The sequence below is a fragment of the Lagenorhynchus albirostris genome, chromosome 15, assembly GCF_949774975.1.
Source record: "Lagenorhynchus albirostris chromosome 15, mLagAlb1.1, whole genome shotgun sequence".
In the NCBI taxonomy this organism is placed as follows: Eukaryota; Metazoa; Chordata; class Mammalia; order Artiodactyla; family Delphinidae; genus Lagenorhynchus; species Lagenorhynchus albirostris.
The window spans coordinates 37,428,385-37,453,515 of NC_083109.1; the positions used below are offsets into that span (position 1 = coordinate 37,428,385).

Here is a 25,131-nt window from a genome sequence, read left to right on the forward strand (position 1 = left end):
TCAAATTTGACAAAGTCAATCCTAGACCTGATTTCCTATAGGCATTAAATATAGAAAGAAAAAATAGCTTGTGCATGTGAGCATAAGTGGTGTGTAGATGTCCATTTAAACTCTGCTGTGAGCTTGGACCTCTTTTCCTGCCATGCTGAAGAAAAAAATACCACATAGGCTGTGTATATCTAAGATGCTTTTCCTATAAGAGCCTTAAAATTTTCATTCCCCCTTTTCTAGGCATGCTACTAAGAGAATATTTTTCCTTTAGGAATGAATAAACCACTGAGATTCACATCCAACTTGCTGAGTCACTTGGCTTCTGCTAGAATTTTAACTACAGGGACCTGAAGGCAGCAGGGAGAGAGAAAGACACACACACACACACACACACACACACACACACACACACACACACACACACCGATTTATAGAGAGAAGGAGAAAGAGACTAATTCTATTACAGACAGAAAGAAGAAAATTTTATTAAGTCAAATGGAAAACCCAAAACTATTTGAAAGATTTGGCTAAGACATCTATTTTCTTACTCTGTAGTGGGATCCCAGAATACAATATTTTAATAAAAATTGCAATGTAAGTAAAGTTTGAATTGGATTTTAACAGTGGAAAAAGCAAGGTCATTAGAGTGAAAAGACCTACGTTTTAAAAACCTTTTTTTATTCCAGGACCTGCACTACAAGCTGTTTGACTTTGATAAAGTCAGCTCACATTTCTGAGTCATAGTTTCCTCATCTGTAAAAAGGGAATAATACAGCTTACCACATAAGTTGCTAGGGAAGACAGAAGATCATAAAATATGTTAACAGTCTAGGAAATTATCTGACACCAAGCAGAGATCACTAAATGTTTATTTCTTTTGTCTTTTTCATACCGTCTCGTCTTAATTCTAATAGAAAATTTCTCCATTAGGCTTGTTTTTTTTTTTTTTTTTTTTTTTTGTGGTACGCGGGCCTCTCACTGTTGTGGCCTCTCCTGTTACAGAGCACAGGCTCCAGATGCACAGGCTCAGCGGCCATGGCTCACGGGCCCAGCCGCTCTGCGGCATGTGGGATCTTCCCGGACCAGGGCACGAACCCGTGTCCCCTTCATCGGCAGGCGGACTCTCAACCACTGCGCCACCAGGGAAGCCCTCCAATAGGCTTCTTGAAGATAGCTGTAGGAGGGCAAACTAGTTGTTATTCTGCCATTTAATGGAATACTGTGGGGTTTTTTTTTTTTACCTCCCTTATTATTTACTATTCAAAATAATTCTAAATAAGTTTATCCCCATTTTACAGAGGAAACAGAGGCTTACAGACAATAAAAAATTTGTCCCAGTTCACGAGATAGTCTTTTAGTAATCTATTGCCACGATAATATGACACACATCCCCAAAACTCAGTGGCTCATAATAACGGCATTTGGTATGGCTTGTCAAGCTGTGGGTCAACCGAGTAGTCCTGCTGACTTAAGGTGGCCTCAGCAGGGCCCAGCCATGCAGCTACAGTCATCTGGAGTTTGGCAAATCTCTCTGGTCTATAGCCAAAGAACAATAAATATGCAGCAGGAAGTAGAGTGATCTCTGGCTCCTTTATTGAATAAAATGGTGACCATGGATGCACCAACTAACCTTCCCTGAACCCTAAGCCAGGGATCTCCTTTGGTCCAATGCCTTAAACCCAAGCAGTCCTGGAGTAGGCAAATGAGGAAGCCTGTGGTTCTAATAGAAAGGCTGCCTCCATCTTCATGTTATCCTGAGAGAGCTGACTGATAGCAGGCCAGAAGCTACTACGGACATACAGACAGCGAGTACAGATGCTTCCAAACGCCACCATTTCAAGGGAAGGACGATCAAGCCAGAGAATTCACCACAGCTGGAGATGATTACCGTTGATGCTTCAGCCCAGCTCCACGCCAATATGTGGTCCACGAATCAGCAGCATCAGCATCACTTGGGAGTTTGTTAGAAATGTGGACTCTTGGACTCCACCCCAGACCTCCTGAATCCAAACCTGAGAAGCACTGCTTCAGCAAGAATCACAAGGTCATACTACTGAAATAGCATCTGTAGCCAGATTTGCTCTAGTAGGTAAATTTACTCTTCAAGCCCCAGCACCTTGTTGAGTCTCTGACCTCCCACCCAAGCTCTTACCACCTTCAGTTGCCCACCGGGCCCCATTCTCTGGAATGAGCATCTATCGTTTTTGCTTTTTCTGCATGCATTCCCCATCTTCTTCTTTCTTTCTTTTTTTTAATCTCATTCTGATTTTTCTTTGAGACAATTCACCTCCATGTGTTCTGGATGGGACTTATCCTGGTTCTAGGAATAGGTATGTGATCCAGGCTAGGCAATTAGAGTACAAAACCCTTCCACAGTGATTGGTTCTGGAAGGAACACATGACCCAGGCCTGGCCAAAGAAAAGAATAGTCATGGATTTTTCTGGAACTATTGGGAAAGTGGCATGCTCTTTTCTGCTGTTGACTATAGATGGTGGAGTCTATCTGAGAGCAAAGTCAGCACTTAGATGACAAGAGATAAATTTTTGATGACATTGTTTGAGCACCTGAATTCAGCCTTCTTTGAAGCCAGACCTGACCCCAGACTTTAAAATTATGCGAGCCAATATATTATCTTTTTTTGCCTAAATTGTTATGATTTGGATTTCTGTAACTCAAAAGCAAAATAGTCCTGATGTACAAAAGCCACCGCATGTTTCAAGCTTGCTGATCCGCACAAGTCCTTAGCTCAGCTGCCAGTCCCCTATTCCCCATCACCTGTAACATGGTCATTTTCCAATATCTATGTTCATAATTGTATGCACTGCCACAGTCATAAGAAGAATGGGGTTTCAAGATATAATTCTGGGCATGACCCTAGTGATTTGAGGGAGATGTAATTCTTCCCAAGTGTGACATGACCTGAGTGCTAGGTTCTATCTAGAACCTCACTACTCAGAGTGTGGACCAGCAGCATCAACAGCACCTAGGCGCTTGTTAGAGATGCAGAGTCTCAGTTACCACCTCAGATATTCTGAATCAGAATTTGCATCTTAACAAATCCCCAGGTAATTCATGGACACAAGTTGAGAAGTGCTGCTTTAAAACACATATCACATAGTAGAAAAATGTTACTGCCTTGGAGTTAGAAGACTGGTCCTCCAAAGTTCTTCTTTTTTCTCAGTTTCCTCACCTGTGAAATGAATAGGGCAGAATGTTTCAGAGATTTACTCCAGCCTGGACTTTCTAAGACTCTTATGTTTTAGGGACAATTACTCAAACAGATTGTGACAGTCTTGCGCACTGATTAACAGGAAGAGAGGGGGCAGAAAAACAAAAGTATGTCTCTATCAGTCAATAAACAATTGGTTGAAACTGTGTGTGGCAAGACATCCACTTCCATTTAGAAACAATTTTTTATTTTAAAGATGAGAAAATAAGCCCAGAGAGGTTAAGAGGTTTTCAAAAAGTCACACAGTACAGACACAGCAGAGCAGGGATGAGAAGATAGAGCTGAGAAGGAACAAAAGAACAAAGGATAGTTTTTGAGCACTTGTGCTCTGGATCTGGGCTACCTAGGTCCTGATACTTATTACTGGCTGTCCTTGGACAAAATGCTTAACTGCTCTGTATCTCAGTTTACTCATCTGTTTAATGGGCTTTGTGATAGTTCATGAAACTTCATGAAGTTGTAGGAAGTTAAATCTGTAGTGTTTAAAATGATGCCAGAAACATATAACATTTTATACATGTTTGTTAAGTAAATAAAAATAAATCTTGACTCCCTGTCTTGAGTGATTTCTGTGGTACATCCCAGCACTCCTGAGCCAGAACTGTCCTTCCTTTCCTTCAAGATTTCTTTGACCACCATGCAATGTCTCTGAACTAGGCCTTACTAAATTCTTTTTTAAATTACTTAAATTTTTTTAGCATGGTGAATATGAGTTAATTTAATATGAATTAATTACCAGATAATCTATTCTTGGTAGAAATTACTTGAGGCAGCAGGCTCAAAGGAGAAAGGAGAAGGGAGTTGAATAAAAAAGGATTGAGTGGGGCTTCCCTGGTGGCGCAGTGGTTCAGAGACTGCCTGCCGATGTAGGGGACACGGGTTCGTGCCCCTGTCTGGGAAGATCCCACATGCTACGGAGCGGCTAGGCCCATGAGCCATGGCTGCTGAGCCTGCGTGTCCGGAGCCTGTGCTCCACAACGAGAGAGGCCACAACAGTGAGAGGCCCGCGTACTGCAAAAAAAAAAAAAAAAAAAAGAATTGAGTGGATGGAAAGGACCAAAAGAAAATAAGCAGAGTAATTCTTGTTCATCAGTTTATCTGTGGCTTACCCACAGCAGTAGTTTGAAACACTGGATATACTTGGGAAGCTTTAAAAACATTTTCAGTGTCCAGGGCCCACTTGAACACAATTAAATCAGGATTTTTGGAAATGGTACTAAAGTGCCAATGTTTTTTAAAGCTCCCTGTAGTAGGCTGAATAATGTCCTCCAAAGATATCAGGTTCTAATCCCTGGAACCTGTAAACATTATTTTATTTCGAAAAAGGGTCTTGCAGATATGATTAAGTTAAAGACCTTGAGGTGAGATGATTACCCTAAATTATCTGGGGTGAAACCTAAATGAAATCAAGCTGCATGTATCCTTATAAAGAGGGCAGGGAGAGATTTGGACATAGGTGCACGGAGAAGGTGATGTGAACCCAAGAGGAATGTGTATTCTGTGGCTGTTGGGTGGAATGTTCTACAGAAGTCTGTTAGGTCTAGAGTGTTTTAGTGTTGTTCAAGTCTTTGATCCTTATTGATTTCCTGTGTAGGTCTTCTATCCATATGGAAAGTGGGGTGTTGATGTCTCCAACTATTATTGTTGAATTGTCTATTTCTCCCTTCAATCTGTCAAATTCTGGCTTTGCTGTTACACTTTTATGATTAAAATGTCCTTCTTTGTCTCTAGTAGCAATTTTTATCTGAAAAAATCTATCATGTCTGTTATTAGTATGGTCACTGCATACTTCTTTTGGTTGCTTGCATAGTTTATCTTTTTCCATCTTTTTAAATTTCAACCTGTTTATGTCTTCGACTGTAAACTGGGTCTGGCAGTTTATATGGCAGCATATAGTTCAATTATGTTTTTTAAAGTCCATTTGACCAACTTCTGCCTTTTGATTAAAGTGTTTTGTCCATTTACATTTAATATAACTGATAAGGTAGGATTTATGTCTGGCTTTTTGCTATTTGTTTTCTTTATATCTTTTGATTTTTCCCTTTATTTCTCCATAACTACCTTCTTTTGTGTTAAAGTGATATTTTCCAGTATACAATTTTAATTTCCTTTTCATTTTCTTCTTTAACTATACTTTTCTAGGTATTTTCTTATAGTTTCCCTGAGATTTACAATTATCATATTAACTTTAAAAATCTAGTTGAGATTAATATTAATTAATGATATCAGTTAATATTAATTAATATTGAAACAATTTAAATGGCACACAAAAACTTTTCTGATATACCTCCAATTCCCTCTCTCCACGTTTATGCTATTATGATCATACAAATTTCATCTTTATACATTATTAACCCATCAACACAGTCTCATAATTATTGATTTATGCAGGTGTCTTCTCATAGTAGGAGAAGAAAAGAGTTACAAACAAACCAAAAAATACTGGCTTTTTATAAATAATATATATTTATTTATTCGGCTGTACTGGGTCTTAGTTGCGGCATGCAGGATCTTTTAGTTGTGGCATGCAGGATCTGGTTCCCTGATCAGGATGAAAGCCGGGCCCCCTACACTGAGAGCTCAGAATCTTAACCACTGGACAGCCAGGGAAGTCCCAAAATACTGGCTTTTATATTTACCCATGTATCTGCCTTTACTGATAATCTTTGCTTTTTTCTTCATGTGGATTTAAGTCACTGTCTAATGTCTCTCCATTTCAGCCAAAGCACTCCCTGTAGTATTTCTTGTAAGGCCACTCTACTGGCAGAAAATTCTCTCAGCTGCTGTTTTTGTTTTAATCTAAGAATGTTTTAATCTCTCCTTCTTTTCTGAAGGATAGTTTTGCTGAATATAGAATTACTGGATAAAAGTCTTTTTTTTTTCCATCACTCTGAATATGTCATCCCATTGCCTCCCTGGTTTCTGATGAGAAATCAGCTGTTAATCTTATTGAGGATCCCCTGTCACTTCTCTCTTATTGCTTTCAAGATTCTCTCTTTGTCTGTTGCTTTTGATAGTTCATGGTGCATGTAGGTGTGGATCTCTGCAGAGTTTTCCTACTTGGAGTTCATTGATTTTCTTGGATGTTTAATGTTATTTCTCAAACTGGGAAGTTTGGGCCATTATTTCTTCAAATATTCTTTCTTTTCCTTTTCTCCCTTTCTTAGACTCCCTATATGGATATTTGGTATGCTTGATAGTGCCCCACAGGTCTCTGAGTTTCTTTTAATTTTTCTTCATTCTTTTTCTGTTTCTCAGACTGAATAATCTTAATAATAATAATAGTAGGGACTTCCCTGGTGACACAGTGGTTAAGAATCCACCTGCCAATGCAGGGGACACGGGTTTGAGCCCTGGTCCGGGAAGATCCCACTTGCTGCAGAGCAACTAAGTCCATGCGCCACAGCTACTGAGCCTGCACTCTGGAGCCCGTGAGCCACAACTACTGAGCCCATGTGCCACAGCTACTGAAACCCATACACCTAGAGCTCATGCTCCACAACAAGAGAAGCCACCACAATGAGAAGCCCGTACACCACAACAAAGAGTAGTCCCCACTGGCCGCAACTAGAGAAAGCCCACGTGCAGCAATGAAGACCCAATGCAGCCATAAATAAGTAAGTAAATAAATAATCATCTTAATAATAATAATCAATAATCTTCTTAATCTAAATTTAATCTATCCTTTAATTTGCTGGTTATTTTTTCTACCAGATCAAATCTACTATTGTGATCCTCTAGTGAATTTTTCATTTTGGTTATTATACATTTAAATCCCAATATTTCTATTTGGTTCTTTTAAAAATAATAATTATCTCTTATTGATATTCTCTATTTGGTGAGTCACCTAATACTTTACTTTAGTTCTTTAGAATTTGTTTAGTTCTTCAACATATTTCTAATCACTGATTTAAAATTTTATCCAGTTAGTCTAATGCGTGAGTGTCCTCAGGAATAGTTTCTGCTGATGATTTTTCTACTGTTTATGGGTCATATTTCCTTACATGTTTCAATATTTAGTTAAAAGCTGAATATTTAAAACAGTATAATGTAGCAACTCTGGAAATCAGATTCTGCCCCACACATCCCCATCATTTGTTGCTGCCACTATTTGTTTGTTTAGTGGCTTTTCCAAACTACTTCTATAAAGTCTATATTCTTTGTTGTGTGTGTCCTAAAGTCTCTGCTCAGTTAACTTAGTGATCAGCTAATGAATGGACAGATTTCCTTAAATGCCTTGCACCACTGAGTCTCACAGTACTTGCAGAGAAGCTCTGTCTGTGTGTTAGGGTAGTGCTTCAACATTCTGGCAGGCAGTTTACAAGGCTGCTTTAGCCTTTGCTTCCTGTTTTTGCAGAGTCTCAAGAACATTCAGAGAATAGGGCTTTCTCAGATCTTTTGCGGGCATGCTCACAGCCCCATGCATATGAATGATCTTCTAGATTCCCAGGAATATATTGGAACTTTTCAAAGGCCCTATGGACATCTCATTTCTCAGCATTTCTTTTTAAGTTTTTTGGTCAGTGCCTTGTTTGCCCCAACAGTTATCACTGCCTCAGGCAGCTGCTATGTTAAACATTTGCTGCTGACTGTTTTTGACAAATGCCCTGAGGAAAAGTCTGTTTCACATTGATTGCGTTCTGATACATGTCAAATATAGACAAGCCCCGAGAGTAGTAGTTTCCAGGGAACTTTCAAACAGGTCAAGTAGTGACAGTTCTCTCTGGGTGGGGCTTCTAGGGAGCTCCAAACCAATTATGCCTCCCTCGATTGGCTTCTAGGCTCATGGTTTTCAAGGGTACTACAGAGCTGTGGAAAGGGGGATGGGAGTAGGAAAAGTTAAACGCTACAAAGTTTGCTGTTCTTACCTAGATTCAATCATTTTTCTTGCATAAATTGTTTAAATCAGATTGTTATAAACCTTTGGTTAATTTCCAGAGGTTAAAAAAAAAAAGCTTTTGAAAAATTTTGCCAATGCTCTCATTGCTTTATCGAAGAGCAGATTTTGGAGGTCCCTACTCCATGATTCCCAAAGTGACTCTCTATGATCACTATTTTATTATTAAAATGTTGACCTCCAACAGGACTCCTGCCCAGACATCAGCTCCCACATCTCACAGTTAATTCAGACTCTCTATTTAGCATTACCCAGAAGAACAAAGAGATTAAAAATACACTTCAGGGAGTTCATTTTTTCTTTTCCACTCTAAAAGTGGATGTCATTTTGACAGACTGAACAAGCAAGTTTTTAGAATTGCCAAGGCATTATGAGAGAGATATTTCAGGTAGAACATTGCAGCCCACCCAAATCAGGAGTGCCTGCTTAAAAGCATTTTAAAAAAATTTGATATCTCCATTCTTTTTAAGATGAGTAATACAGTCACATTAAAAAATTTTTTTAATTAAAAAGTCGGGACTTCCCTGATGGTCCAGCAGTTAATACTCCATGCTCCCAATGCAAGGGGCCCGGGTTTGATTCCTGGACAGGGAACTAGATCCCCCATGCTGCAACTAAGAGCCTGCATATCGCTAGTAAAGATTTCACACGCCACAACGAAGGCGAGATGCAGCCAAATAAATAAATATTATTTTTTAAAAATATAAATAAATAAAATTTTAAAAAGTCTCCAGGAGTGGAATTGCTGAATCACATGGTAGTTCTATTTTTAATTTTTTGAGGAACCTCCATACTCTTCCATAATAGCTGCACCAATTTACATTCCCATGAACAGTGCAATAGGGTTCCCTTTTCTCCACATCCTCACCAACATTTTTCATTTCTTGACTTTCTGATAATAGCCACACTGACAGGTGTGAGATGATATCTCACTGTGGCTTTGCTTTGCATTGCTCTGATGATTAGTGATGTTGAGTATCTTTTCATGTGTCTGTTGGCCATCTGTATGTCTTTGGAAAATTGTCTATTTAGGTCCTTTGCCTAGTTTTTAATCAGATTGTTTGTTTTCTTTATGTTAAGTTGTATGAGTTCTTCGTATATTTTGGATATTAACCCCTTATCAGACATACCTTTGACAAAAATTTTCTCCCATCTAGTAGGTTGCCTTTTCATTTTGTTGATGGTTTCCTTTGCTGTGCAAATGCTTTTTAGTTTGATGTAGTCTCATTTGTTTACATGTGTTTTTGTTGTCCTTGCCTGAGGGGACAGATCCAGCAATTCCAGTTCTGTGTATTTATCCAAAGAAAACAAAAACACTAATTCAAAATATATATATACACTCCAATGTTCATTGCAACTTTATAATAGACAAGGTATGGAAGCAACCTAACTGTCCACTGATAGATGGATGGATAAACTCAGACATAAAAAAGAATGAAATCTTGTCATCTGTGGCAACATGTATGGACTTAGAGGGTATTATGCTAAGTGAAATAAGTCAGACAGAAAAAGACAAATATTATATGTGGAATCTAAAAAACAAAGAAAGCAAACAAACATAAAACAAAAGCGGACTCAAAAATAGAGAACAAACTGGTGATTGCCACAGGAGAGAAGAGTGGAGAGACGGACAAAATAGTGGAAGGAGGGTTAAGAGGTACAAACTTCTAGTTATAAAATAAATATCATGGGGATGTAATGTACAACATAGAGAATATAGTCAATAATATTGTAATAGCTTTGTATGGTGACAGATGGTAACTAGACTTATTGTGGTGATCATTTAGTAAGGTATAGAAATATTGAATCACTATGTCATACACCTGAAACTAATATAATACTGTCTGTGTGTTAGGGTAGTCAATTATGCTTCAATAAAATTTTTAAAATAAAATAAAATCATGCATTTTAGTGTTTATCCTTCTCCGAAGTAACCATCTTTAAATATTTCAGTTGTAAGTTCTTCTTAGTGTTTATAACCTTGATTTTAAATGATATAATCCTATTTCTTGATTTATCAACTTTAAATAAAATTTTTAAAATAAAATAAAATCATGCATTTTAGTGTTTATCCTTCTCCGAAGTAACCATCTTTAAATATTTCAGTTGTAAGTTCTTCTTAGTGTTTATAACCTTGATTTTAAATGATATAATCCTATTTCTTGATTTATCAACTTTAAATAATATTTATTAACTCTCTCCTATTAAAGATTAGAACATGATCTAATTGGCCCTTTCTCTCTATTCCAACACCTCAACTTTATTACTTCTAACAATTTTTGGTTTTCTGTTGGTTAATTTTGTATATAAATGTATGTTTAATCATATAATATGATTAAACTTTATTTTTTCTTCTATCAACTTTACACCTATTCTCTTAACCCTTTACCATATAAAAATGGATAAATTGGAGCTTGTACAGTAAATAAAACCTCTCCACCTTGTCCCTTCCTAAGCCCCTCCTTTAACGATCACATTCTGAAAGTTCTATCATCACTTTTCTATAACATGTAGATTCTGTTAAATAAACTTAATTAAAACTCTGTGCTTGATCTACAACTTGATTATAAACTTTGAAAATTAATAAATAGCATTTACAGCATTATGATTATATAAATATTATTCGCTGCAGAACCAGGTAGAATAGTATGTTTTTAAACATTCCTATGGCACTACATCTTCACTATAATAACAAGAAAATAATCAAAGAGAAAGAACAAATGGAAAACCTTTCCTTAAGCTCCACCAAAAATTTCTCAAAATTGTGTAATATTTGAAACAAAAATTTATAGCATAGCTTTGTTTTTCCTGGCATTTTTAAATAGGTGCTTTTTATTGCCATTAGAAGAGATCTATGCCATTGTCAGACCAATACTAGGATCATCCACCTTTTAAATCACATTATTTGTTAGATTATCTAATTTGCACTGATTTATTTCTATACTTGCTTCCTAGCTTCGATACTAGGAAAGAAATTCTATATTAGTTTTAATATTTCCTAAATTTTTAGTCTTCTTGCATTTAGTGGATTCCTTTGTGAGTTTTTGTTTTGCTAGTGTACAATGCTCGGAAACTGTTTTGATTTGCAGACAAAGCACAAGTGAACTTCCTGATTCTGTGTATATTTGAAAATGTCTTTATTTTGCCCTTCATTCTTTATTAACATTTGGCTTGGTATAGACTTATAGACTAAAATTAATTTTTCTTGCAACATGTGAAGACTTATTCTATTGACCCTACCGTCTGGATTCACTGATGAGAAGTCTGATGTTGATGTGATTCATGTTTCTTTGTAAGCAACCATCCTTTTCTCCTCTACAGAAATTCTTAAAATCTTCCCCAGGGAAAGTGGGAAATTATTCAAAAGAAGCAGCATATTAATTGTGTGGTGCTAACTTGTCAGTGAACAATACTTACATACTCATGTTAATGTCCGAGTGATTATGTGAAGAAAACTCATGATATTGAAAGGATAGGGAGAGGAAAAAGTGGTGACCTAAGAGAGCTTGTTTATCATTGACCATAAGAGGAAGTCAAGGGCTTCCCTGGTGGCGTAATGGTTGAGAGTCTGCCTGCCAATGCAGGGGACACGGGTTCGTGCCCCCATCCGGGAAGGTCCCACATGCCGAGGAGCGGCTAGGCCTGTAAGCCATGGCCGCTGAGCCTGCGCGTCCGGAGCCTGCGCTCCACAACGGGAGAGGCCACAACAGTGAGAGGCCCGTGTACCGAAAAAAAAAAAAAATGCAACTACAAACTGGGCAGAATAAACAGTTTTTTCATAGAAGACATGCCGATGGTCAACAGACACATGAAAAAATGCTCAACATCACTAATCATCAGGGAAAACACATCAAAACCACAATGAGATATCATCTCACACCTGTTAGAGTGGCTATTATCAGAAAGTCAAGAAATAACAAGTGCTGGCAAGGATGTGGAGAAAAGGGAACCCTATTGCACTGTGGTTGGGAGTGTAAACTGGTGCAACCACTATGGAAAACAGTACGGAGGTTCCTCAAAAAATTAAAAATAGAACTACCATATGATCCAGCAATTCCACTCTTGGAGTTCAAAAAGTTATATGCACCCCTATGTTCAGAGCAGCATTATTTACTATAACCTAGATATGGAAGCAACCAAAGTGTGTCCATTGATGGATTAATAAATAAAGAAGATGTGGTGTGTGTGTGTGTATACATGTGCATACATATATATGTTACATATTTTATACATATATAATGGAATATCACTCAGCCATTAAAAAAATAAAATCTTGTCACTTGTGCCAACATAGCAGGATCTAGAGGGCATTATGCTAAGTGAAATAAGTCAGACAGAGAAAGACAAATACTGTATGATTTCACTTATATGTGGAATCTGAAAACAAAACAAATGAACAAACATAACAAAATAGAAACAGACTCACAGATAGACAACAAGCAGGAGGTTGTCAGAGGGGAGGGGGTAAAGGAGATTAAAAGGTACAAAGTTCCAATTTCAAAATAAATTAGTCACAGGGATGAAATGTACAGCACGGGGAATATAGTCAATAATATTGTAATAACTGTGTATGGTGGCAGATGATAACTAGACTTGTCATGATGATCATTTTGTAATGTATAGAAATATTGAATCACAATGTTGTATGCCTGGAACTAGCATAGTTGTGTAGGTCGATTATACTTCAAGTTAAAAATGAGGAAACTGAGAAAACAGAGTTGAATAACTTGTCCAAAGTCACACAGTTAAGAGTAGAACCAGGATATAAACACAGGCAGTTTGGTTCTTGAGTCTGTGCTGTGCTGTCTCAAGAGAGCCAGATTTTGGCCGCTCTGAGGAATATAATGCAAAATGGAAATTTTCATAGTGAGTAGAGCCATCTGTGCATGAAAAGGCTTGCCTTTCTGAGGTGGTAGCTAGTCCCATATAACTGCAGGTGTTCAAGTACAAGTTGGACTACCACTTGGCCAAACTAATCAGTCTTAATATTCAAAGTGTTATCCATGGATCAGCAGCAGTGACACCAGCTGGGAGCTTGATAGAATTTCAAGCTCCTCCTCAAAACACTGACTATCAAAGTTTAGGAGTCACTGTAGCACAGGGTCTTTGTGAACCAGAGTAATAATAAAAGGGTGACGAGCATGGTTGTATTGCCAGACAGGCCTCAAGGTGAATCTCAGCTAGGCCAATTCCTAACCATGTCATTTATTCATCTAAGCTTCAGTTTCTACATCTGAAATGGGCTGATAATTGTATTCCCATGGGGTTGCTGTGAGGACTTAATGAGTTCATACATGTAGAGCACTCATCACGATGCCTAATATCTTATAAGTACTCAATAATTGTAAACCACTAATAGGAATATGCATCAGATGTAAGGCTGGACCAGAAAAATACCTCTGAAGATCCCCTTCAAAGAAAAGATTAAAAAAACAAAGAATATAAGAGGAGGAGAGTGGAAGAAATCAACTGATGCATAAATATGTTGAGTTTAAGACACCTTGATTCCTCAGGTAAGAGTATTCGGTAAGAAGCTAAGAAGATGCTTCTGAAGCTCATTAGAGAAGGTGGGATTGGGAATATAAAATGAAGAGTCATATATAAATAATGGCTAAACTAAGGGCATGGATCAGATATTTTTAAGACAACATGTGAAGGAAGGGATAGGACATTGGGTTCTCTTGATGTACTGTGGTCAGTTCAGGAGTCCGGAAAATCAATCAGAATTCTCATGTATTTACTGGGGTTAAAATAATAATTACTTGTACACATACCTCAGAGAATGGTGAGAATATAATGAGATCACGTGTGTGACAGTGCTTTACAATTTGTACAAACGTGAGCTGTTCGATATGCCTCTCTTTGACTTAGAGTACAAAAGTTTTCATGGTGGAGAGTCAGGACATAATCCATGGACATATGGAGCTCCCAGAGGGTTTGTGTGGGGCTCAGGGAAATGTCCAGCTTAACCTGCTGGGCACAGCAATTTTACTGCTTCAACCCATCTGCTATGGAAAACAAGAAGCCAACAAAAAAGGGAGAAACAGGTGAGAGCATCTGACAGAGCACTTTAAGAAATGGAATGAGTGGTACAGATTGTCATGTGAAGTCAGAGGTTAAAAAGATGGGAAGTCCATTGGTTATGACGAAGAGATCATAGATGCTCTCTGCTGAGATATTAGAGTGCCTTGCCCAGCCTGGTACCTGTTGGCTGGCAGAACTGCACTGCTCTTCACGGTCAACACTAATAGAATTGTGCCAGATAGCCTTGCTCCATCCCAGCCATATCCTGAATTATTCACATCAACCCATCTCAACCTGATTTTCACTGCCAGAGTTCCTGGCTCTTGGGATCAATTCTGATTTAAGACCTCATATCATCCCCTCAAAAGCAGTAGTTGACATTGATGTTTTGTTCTGACTTCTGGCTGACTCTCTCAAGTATACTTTGAGTGCATCTTCTGACCCAATTCTTATTTATGCTCCTTATTAAGTATTGATCTCTAAATTCCTTTCTTGATTGTACTTGGCACTCTTTTATTTGGAATATGTATCTCCTGTTTACTCCAGCTAATCATCTTGCCAGCCTAGATCCTCTCTTGAAATTCACCCCAACCACACTTTGTGGTCAGTGATCCATAGACTTATCCCATTAGCAAGTGGAACCCCAAAGCTGCTAATGAAAATAGTCATACATAAGCCATAACATGTTGAGGTTAGCTGTAAAGGGAGAGTGTGATGGTTAATTTTATCTGTCAACTTGCCTGAGCCTCAGGGTGCCCAGATATTTGGTCAAACATTTCTATGAGAGTGCCTTTGGATGAGATTAACACTTGAATCAATAGACTGATGAAGCAGATTGCCCTCCCTAATGTGGTGGGCCTCATCCAATCAGCTAAAGCCCTGAGTAGAACAAAAAGGCTGATTCTCCCCTGAGTAAGAGAGAATTCCTCTTGCCTGGCTTCCTTTAAACTGGGACACTGGCTTGTTCCTGCCTTCAGATCAAACTGAAACAATGGGTGTTGAGCCTGCTGGCCTCTGGTCTAGAACTATACCACCATTGGTTTGGTGTCTTGGGTCTCCAGCTTGATTCACCCTGCAGGTCTTGAGACTTGTCAGCCTCCATAATCACATGAGCCAATTCCTTAGAAGAAACCCCTTTGCATGTATATGTATAGGGAGAGGGGGAGGGTAGTATGGGGAAGAGACAATGTGTGTGTCTAGATATATATACATATTCTATTGGTTCTGTTTCTCTGGAGAGATACAGATGGGCTAAGTCCAATGAGCCTGGCAGAGTCTGTACTAAAGCACAGTGTTTATGAACTTGGGCCCTGGGGTTCAAATTCCAGCTGTACCATTTATTAGCTGTGTCCTTGGTCAGGTTATTTAACCTCTTTAATCCTTATTTCCCTCCTCTGTTTTACTTAAATCCCAATATATTCCAGTGCCAAGCATACGGCAGGTAAATGTTGAGTAAATGAATGAACTAATACAGATGAAGAAATCAAGGCCCAGGGCCATTCATTGATACATATTTCATTAGTAGCTAATGAAAAAACTCAACCCTTCATATTAAAGCAGAGTTACATTTCATTACTTAGAGGAAAAGTTAAAAGTCTCATCAAATTGAGAGATTTATTTAACCAAGACTTCACAATTTCTTTGTGGGTTGGTTATAATTACTGTCCCCATTTTACCTGTGAAATGACTGAGGTACAGAGAGCTTAGAGAGCTAATAAGATTCTTGAAAGACTTACTAAAGGAATACTGTGATCCCTTTCAAATAGCCTTTTAGAAGTTTGCTTATTTCAACTACTGTTTTTTCCTTCCCTCTGTCCCTGACTGTCACAGGGTTCTTCCTCCCTACTTGACCACCTGCATATCTCGGTATTGGAGAGGGTCCTGGGATGCATTCACATACAAAAGAAACCCTGTAATTTTGATGCATTAAGGAACAGGAGTTTGAAAGCACCCAGCATCTGGCTGCTGAGCACTTCTCCTTCCATCCTGCAATGCTGTTCTTAGTAAGGAACGAGGTGTTATTTAAAATCCTGGTGTGCAGTCTTATTTTTTCTCAACATGGCAAGCCGGAAACAGAAACCAATATCCCTAGTTCTGCTTTTACCTCTTACAGGATACGTCTCTGCCTCAGAGGCTTCAGGGAAAAAGGAGTTTAGATCTACAGAATTTAAGTTTTTCCCAGGTACTCTTAGGTCACTATCTATAAATGGGTTGGGGGATGAGGTAAGGGCTAGAAGAACATATAAAGAGAAAGTGGCAAGCAAACCATGTGGAAAAAAAACCCAAGGAATTAAAACAGTTGATCTGTCAAATTATGTATTCTTGTGCCCTCACAATGTTTCAAAATATTGTCACAGGGTGCCTGGCATGGCCCAAAGGAGGACCTTGGAGAAGGGGGTTCTGAGCTGGGCTAGTTCTAAACTACTTGCAAACTGACTTTGGAAAGATCTTACAACATTTTATAAAAACTTTTATAATTATTCTTCATGATGTTGTAATTATTGAGTCAACCATGCATCTCGCTCCTTACCTGGGAGATACAAGCTAAATATCTTAGATCTGGAGTTGTTGCAAACCAGAGTACTTTGGGGAATGGTGTACCAGAAAAAGCTTTCAGAGACTACATTAGCATAGTGTAAATATCCTTCCAGCAGAGCAGGTAATTTTCTCATTACTCATCAAATGAGTTCCTAAGAATTCGTTACTCTACACGTTGGATCTTTGTAGAAATAACTCACAAGAGCTGAATCATTTCAGAGTGAATTTTCCATTACCTTTCTTCTCTGTATGGCTTAGGCCTTTATAGACCCTGAATAACATAAATCTGCTGGTTCCCTACTGGCAAAGATGACTATGGATTTTTTTTTTTTAATCAAGCAATGAGAAAACACTAGGGGGGAAAAATCTCATTATCAGGGACTTCCCTGGTGGTGCAGTGGTTGGAAGTCCGCCTGCCGGTGCAGGGGACACAGGTTCGATCCCTGGTCCGGGAAGATCCCACATGTTATGGAGCAACTGGGCCCGTGCGCCACAACTACTGAGCCTGTGCTCTAGAGCCCGTGTGCCACAACAACTGAAGCCCACATGCTCTAGGGCTCGCATGCTGCAACTACTGAGCCAGCATGCTGCAACTACTGAAGCCTGTATACCTAGAGCCCATGCTCTGCAGTGGGAGAGGCCCGCGCACCGCAACCAAGAGGGGGCCCTGTTCTCTGCAACTAGAGAAAGCCTGCACGCAGAAACGAAGACCCAACCCAGCCAAAAAAAAAAAAGAAAAAAAAATCTCATTATCCTATTAAAATACATTTAAGGATGTCTGGTTTTCCTGAGTAGACTTATATTTATCCAATGTTTATGTTTTCTAAATTAGACTCTGCTACCTTTCCCAGATCAAGATGAAGAATCTCTCAAACAGCATCTTTTTAACATAAGCACAGGAGAATGAGAAATGCTACCGCCACCACAGCATAATCCCGTAGAGCCTGTGGTATTTTCTGTGATGCTTTGAATTAGTCTGACTCTCTCCTCTACTGTGTAATTTTTTAAGATGTCAATGTGGGGCATCAGCAGCTGAAAATTCAGCATACCAAGCCAGTCCTCCCCTGTGACTGCCACAGAGCTGTTGCCTACAGTTGAGCCTACATCACGGGTGTAGTTACTTTTTTAGTTTTATTATTTTTTTAATCTGGAAAATCCCCCACCTCCTCTATTCCTGCACAAAACTTTCTGCCTGAATGACTTTCAGACTGAGGGCCAAACACATATTTCGTTTCTCTCCACTTCAGGCTTCCCCCCTCAAGACTTTTACATGCTGAAAAAGTGTCACATTTGGGGGAAAAAAATCCTGACTATGAAGGATTTTGTAGTGACATCACCGCATTCACTGTCACTTCTCCCAGCCCATTCCAGCTTGCTCTGTAGTGAAAGTGAGAACCATAACTAGGCGTTTATTGTCAAGTATCGGAGGACCAGGCAGATTTTCTTCTTCTTTATTGTATATGAATCTTAAATGTTTAATGAAGTAAACAAATTTCAGCAACATGCCGTGTTTTAAGAATCCAGCTTTAATAAAAATCCAAACACTATTCATTCATTATTATTGAAAACATTAATATTTCAAAATACCCTTTGGGTCAAGGAATCTTTAAAGAAGCAGTGACTTCTACTTATTTCAATTAAAGGCATTGTTTATTAAATTCTTACAGCTCTGCTCTCTATAAATGCCCCCATTAAAACTCTGTTTTCCTCCTTTCTTTCCTGGGATTTATTCTCCATTCCCTTCTCTCTCTCTCTCTCTCTCTCTCTCTCTCTCTCTCTCTCTCTCTCTCTTTCATCGCGTGCAGTTAAAAACCTAAGCTCGCTCTCAGCCCACAGAGCAGGGGTGTGTGTTGGGGTCGGGGAGGTGATGTTCGTTTCCCCAGCCCCAGGCAAGGATTTTCCATTGCCTAAAAGAGGCCATCAAGTTTTAACATTGAGAGGCACGACTTCTAATCGCATCCTTCCCAGAAAAGTACAAACAGCTCCTCACCGAGATCCCCCACGTCCCACGCGCTCCCAGCTCGCCCTCCCCGCGGAGTGCCCCGCGACAGCCTCCCCAACACCTGTGAATCATCCGAGAGGCTGCCACCATTTGCATATGACCCCCCTTCCTTGGCGCCTAACGCACACAACAAAGGAGGACAGGATTATTGCTTTATGATTATTCTTTTTAATCTCTCCTATGACCAGCACTAGTAGTTTCTCGCCCACGTCCTGTTTTGAGCATTAGAGGGCCCCCAAGGTAGCCTTGATTGGTACCCAGGGTGTGTGCACTGAATGAAGCACCAGAATTTTGTAGCGTCCCAGCAATCCTTGAAGCCGCAGCCCCCCACATTATCCCACCCCCACCCCCACCCCCACCCCAACCCCCAGAAGTCTGGTCAGTCCTAGGAGGCGTGTACGCGCCTCTGTGAACTATTCCTAAGAAACCCAACATAAAACCCCAGGCTCCGATTGCAAATTAAACCCAAACAGCGTCACCTATTTTGGCCTCCGCAAACAACTCTCAACCCAAAGCTTTGAACTCCAGCAAACCCACGCTGGTTGGGTTAACTACCCCTCCCTCCCCTTTCCCCCAATTCCTTTGAAATCGCTCAGCGATAATTGCTCTGACGTACTTTAAAATAACGTGTACTAATCTCTCTCCCCAACTGACCACATTGAGGCGAACTCTAAGCCTCGATGCTACTTTGATAAAATGAAGAAATCACTCATAAAAATAGCAACTCACGTAGCTTGGCCATATATGGAGCTGGTGAGAGTTGACAGGGATGCCCCTTTGGACTATCTTTTTTAGAAAAAGCAAAATCGCAGCTGAAATCTCCCCCCACCCCCTTGCCGTCTACTCCTCCTCTGCCTTCCCTTCCCCTTCTATGACTCAACCAAAGACGAACTCAGCAGGGGAAAATTTTTGTATATATAATCGCAAATATATTGCATATATATCGCACATATACATACACACACACACACATATATACATGTACATACACACGTACACACAAAAAAACAGAATGTCAGATGACCAGTCGCGAGATAAATGAGTTTGCCCGTGACCGGGTATTAAATAGGAGTCATAAGAATCGTCCCGTTCTGGTGTTTATAAAAGACTAAAATACAAAGGTTTGCAGTACAGCGAACCGGGAGCTGAGTCAAGTGCTCGGCCCCTCGCGGCTCCTCCCCTCCCACCGCCCGCCCCCATCCTCCCTCCGCCCTCCCCTCAACACACTTCCTCCCCGCCTCTCCAGGAGAGGGCTATTAAAAGCTGCTGACGTCAAAAGGGACGGCCATCTTTGATGAGGGCAGAGCTCACGTTGCATTGAAGACGAAACCTCGAGGAGGTCAGGCGCTGTCTTTCCTTCCCTCCCAGCTCGGCGGCTCCTCCACACTTGGAACCTGCAGGGACCGGGCGAACACCACCCTCTGGAGAAGCCAAGGTAAGGAGCCCCCCTCCCCAGGTCGTGGTTCTGGCTCTAGATGGCTACATACCCAGAGGGGACCACAGCTGGGCAGACCAAGTGAGCTTGGGCAAATACAAGAATTTGTGCACCTAGGGTGCGGTATTCCGTGTGTGCGCGTCTGGCTAGACTCCCGCCTGGGGCTTTATAAAGTATTTTCGAGGTGAGCTGCTTGGGGAAGGGATGAATGGGAACAGTGCAGGTGGAGCGATGGGGAGGAAGTGCAAGAATACGTACGGAATAATAACTTACTCTCTTTAAACAGTAGTGGGACCTTCTGTCTCTTCCATTTTGCGATGCAGTTTTAAGAGATGTTTAGGCTGTGGGGTTTTGGTTTTGTTTTGTTTTTTTTCTGTAGATCAAGAAAAACAAACCCTGTGGTTCTGACCCGATTATTAGGACTTGTCGTTAGGGCGCTATTATCTAGGGAAGAATTAGGGAGAAGGCAGGGTGTGGGCGCTGGGGAGGCGAAAGAAGGGGGAGTTCCCGCCCCGGGCAAGCTGAGCTGCAGCCGCCACAGCAGCCTCCATGCCCCACGGACTTGATTTATGCCGCCTGCTCCACGTCAACTGCAGGCTGGCGGGAGGCGGGCGGGTAGTGCTGGGTGGGAGGGCTCTGCGGAAGGCTGGCGGGGGCGGGGGCTCGGGCTCGCCTCCGTACTGCGGCGGCCAGCGCTCAGCACCCTGGACAGCAATACCAAGGGACGGCGCTGGCGCCCGCGACCTTTCAGCACCGCGGATAGCGGTCCGGCCGCCCCGGCGCACCTACCTGCTGCAGAGATGCCTGGCCGGGGCTAGATGTTCCAGGGCTGCAGGCCAAATTGCTTCTCTGAGACTTAGGTCTCACGGAGACCCCCTAATAGAGCAGGTGTAGTAGGTTAAAAGAAAAAAAGAAAGGAAAAAAAAAATCCTGCCTACAGGACTCCTTTGGAAGCAATTACCAGCTCCCATCCTTAGCTCCTGCATAGCCTAAAAAAAAAAAAAAGTCTACTTGTGGAAATTTTCTGTGTTACCCTCTCCCCTCCCCTCCCCCCCCCTTTTTAGGTAAAAAACAAACACATTTTTAAAAATTTGCATTTATCCTCCAGTCAGAAATCAAGGGTTTTGTTTATTTCTTTCTTTTCTCTCTCTTTTTTTTTTTTTTAAACACAGAACAGATCTGTCTACAGATCCAGGGTGATCATGAATGAGGTATATATGAAGATGCCAACACAATCTGTTTATAGGAGCGATATATCTTTCTACATGTTTCTATTTGATAAAAAATGTAGGGGTAGTTGAACTAAGCAGAATCAACTTTAATAATGAATCCTTCTTCCTCTCTCCCATCCTTGTAATTAGGCATTGACACAAGCACATGCCCATAAAAATACATCTCTAAGAAATATTACAGGTCTTACAGGGTATAGATTTAACCTCTTTGGCCATAGTTTCAGAGTGAGGGGAAGTATTTCCTATGGACATTTGTTATCTCAGGATAGTTTCTGATTTTGACAACATTAAGACTGGCTTTCCTCAGGGGAATCTAACTGTGTCCTTCAGGGTGATGCAGATGAAAGGACCATGGTGTTAGGCTGAAACTGGACTCTGACCTAAAGATCTACTGCAATTTCCATTACAGCATTGCGGGATTTTGCTGAGGCAGTAATAAGTACTTTAACCATTTTCTACTCTGACGTTTGGAGCCTGTGAGTGAACAAAAATTATCACAGGGATATTCCCAGCTGTTTGATATAGATAAAATCAACATAAAATGACCAGGAACAAAACTGTGCTATTTGAGTAGTTGTTAAATAAGAGTAATAGCGTCATATGTAAGAATGTTTATACAGCACGTTAAAGAAATGCTATCATGATCCCCTGAAAAGCCTTAAAATAAGATCTTGGATTGGGTTTAGTTAGTCATTAACTCCAACCATTTATATATTAGAGGTGCTCCAATGCCATGTCCACATAGAGAAGGTACTTTCATTCCCAGCTATTTATTTCCTAGTGTTTTTTAAGGATAACCATGTGGTTCCATATAAGTATATACAGATCTGTTGCTGGAAATGGATGTAAAATTATTATTCAAGAGTATGTAACTGCATGGAAGAATTTTACAACTCTGCAATCTGCAGATGAAATAAATAACTGTGTTTCAGTGATAGGAGGAGGGGAGACAAAATGGGTAGGAGTCTTGAAAAATGCTTTGACTTCATGCTGCATGTCCAGACAGCTCTCTGCGTAGTTGCGACAAATGAAAAAGCCTAACACTGCCGGAATTATGTGCTTGGACATTAGTAATTACTGCTGGGTTTGTTTGTTAGTGGAAGACTGGGGTAGTGGGGGCAGAGGTAGAGGACTGCAGTGAAGCTGGCAAAGGGTACAAATCTGGGAGGAAGTGGTGATGTGCACAATTATGGAGCTAATAGCTTACTGAAAAGTTTTAAAAAATGTAACTGAAACATGAATTTAACATTTACATTATTGATAAGCTTCAGGAAAAATATCAAGAGATTTCCTATTTTAAGTTTTAAATTTTAACAATCCAGGGCAATATGGTGAGCAGAGGCAGGAGCAGATGGACACAGAGATGTGCCAGGAAACATTCACACAGACCCTCCAGTGGTACCTGCTTGTTTGCTCATTGGCATTTTCTGCTTTACCACCTTGGCATTCAGAATATGAAACAATTTGTAATCTTATTAACCTCTCCATGGTAAATCTCCCAAGAATTCACAATTTTATTTTTACTTCGTTAAACATGCACGATCACACATGCACAAACACAATACAAACTGCCTCTGAATTCGCTTATATAAAGACATTTCTAAACTCTAGGTGTTGACCCCAGCGTGATGGTTATCAACCAGAAGACTGATCTATCTGCCAGTAGCACCTCTTCTCATAGCAGCCAGCCTTCAACAGAGCATGTAGGTTTTGACGATTAGGAGAAATGAGAGATAATTTGAGAAAGAGGTTGACAAAGGAGACATGAAGGATAAAAATAGATAGCTCTGCTTTTTATATGATGCACTATGAATAAACTATTTTTCTCACATCATGGAACTACTTTACAATTCTATAAAGGTAAGGCAATTGGTGTTTTCAGCCTCAGTGCTAAATATATTTCTGCAGTGTCATCCCTTGTCAGCAGGGACCAACCTGATTGGAAGACATTCCTCAATCAGTGAGCACCAGATACATAAATGAACCCCACTGAGGATGTAAAACCTCATGCTTATATAGTCTTTGACCTCAATAAGTTTAACACCTAGTACTTTTTTTTCTTTTTCTTTTTTTTTTTTTGCGGTACGCTGGCCTCTCACTGTTGTGGCCTCTCCCGTTGTGGAGCACACAGGCTCCGGACACGCAGGCTCAGCGGCCATGGCTCACGGGCCCAGCCGCTCCACGGCATGTGGGATCTTCCTGGACTGGGGCACGAACCCGTGTCCCCTGCGTCGGCAGGCAGACTCTCAACCACTGCACCACCAGGGAAGCCCTAACATCTAGTACTCTTAATGAAAACAACAAACAATAAAAATTAATAATACCAGAAGGAAAGTGCAATAAAACAGTAGAAGAAAAATCATGAGGGAGTGTATAATTACTTGCCAAGTCAATGCGACCAAAAATAAGGAATGCAAATTCTGAGAAGGACAATATTTCAGTGGACTAGAATGATCCGAGACAGGAAGCAGGACCTGAGCTGGTTTGGGAGGTTGGAGAGAGGTGAGGGGACTCTGCTAAGTAAAAGTTATAGCATAGGCAGAACTACAAGTTAGGCAAGCCCAAGGTATGGTCAGCAAACCCTGAAAATGCCCATCCATTTGGGTGAAGTGGGACGCTTATAAAGGGGAATATGCTGGAACTGTGAGTTGGAGCCGCCTATGAAAGGCCTTGAATGCCACACTGAGGACTTAGTGCTTTATCCTCTAAAGTTGATTTCTGAGCAGAAGCTGATATAACAAAGTAACCATGTCTTTTTTAACATCTTGGAATTGCTATTGACTGAGTGGAATTAAATTTACATTCTTCCAGAAATAGAGGGGAGCAAACTGTTATCATAAAGGATGATTAATTAAAAAAATAGTAACCAGTCCTCATTTAGTCATCTATTAAGACCACCCTTCAGTATATACATGGGCTTCTAAGTCCTACCCAGAAGTTAATTGTAGGTTTCAATTTTTCGTTATTGACTAGAACAAATTATTCAAGATGAGTGCCTACCAAGAAGATTGAAAATCGGGTCAGGCGTCTGGGGATGAGAGGTGTCCAGCAGGTACACTTGAATGATAAACACGCAAACACTCTCTTGGGCCCTCTGAGTATTCTGCACTGTCAAATACACTGACTGGATAGATGAAAAAAGATGCCAGGTTTTCTGTTCATGTTTCAGGCAGCATGACACATAGAACCAGCTCCAAGTGGCTAAAACTGGGGGGAAAAAAAAGGAAGGAAGGAAGGAGGGAGGAAAGAAAGGAAGGAAGGAAGGAAGAAGAAAGAAAGAGAGAGAGAGAAAGAAAGAAGGAAAGAAAGAAAGGAAGGAAGGAAGGAAGAAAGGAAGGAAGGAAGGAAGGAAAGAAGGAAGGAAAAGATACTATGGTAAAATTTTGAAAAACTGAGGTGTGGTGGGCAGTATATCATATTTCTTTCCCTACCATCCTAGCAGCCTAGCTGACTTTTGCTGATTACCCTCACTCCAGCGCTTGCTTGAGGTCTGAACTATACCCATTTCATTTTTAATCTTGTGGTTACTACTCTCACAGCAGAGCTTCACAATTCCAAATTCTGACAGAACTGCTGAACTGAAAGAGTCAATGGCTTCATGTGGAGGACTAAATGGCAGTTGCAGACATAGATCTTGTTGCTATTTCAGTTCTCACTGTGAAGTGTCAAGGGACTATTCTCATCTGTTCTTCACCAAAACACTGGCAGGAGAGACATCCTTAGGGTAACTTGTTGATTTCTAAGCTGACTCCCTGGGGCAAAATTGGAGGTAGTGACGTTTG

The 25,131-nt window shown here is 40.4% G+C and overlaps 1 protein-coding gene across 1 annotated transcript in view; it reads left to right on the forward strand.

The window, feature by feature from the left end:
- Window positions 1-20,010: 20,010 nt before the first annotated feature.
- SNAP25 (synaptosome associated protein 25) overlaps window positions 20,011-25,131 on the forward strand; it is a 79,159-nt gene continuing 74,038 nt past the window's right edge. The window contains exon 1 of the mRNA XM_060123704.1: window positions 20,011-20,117. The gene's annotated coding sequence lies outside the window, so the exon portion shown is untranslated. The remainder of the gene's footprint in view (window positions 20,118-25,131) is intronic.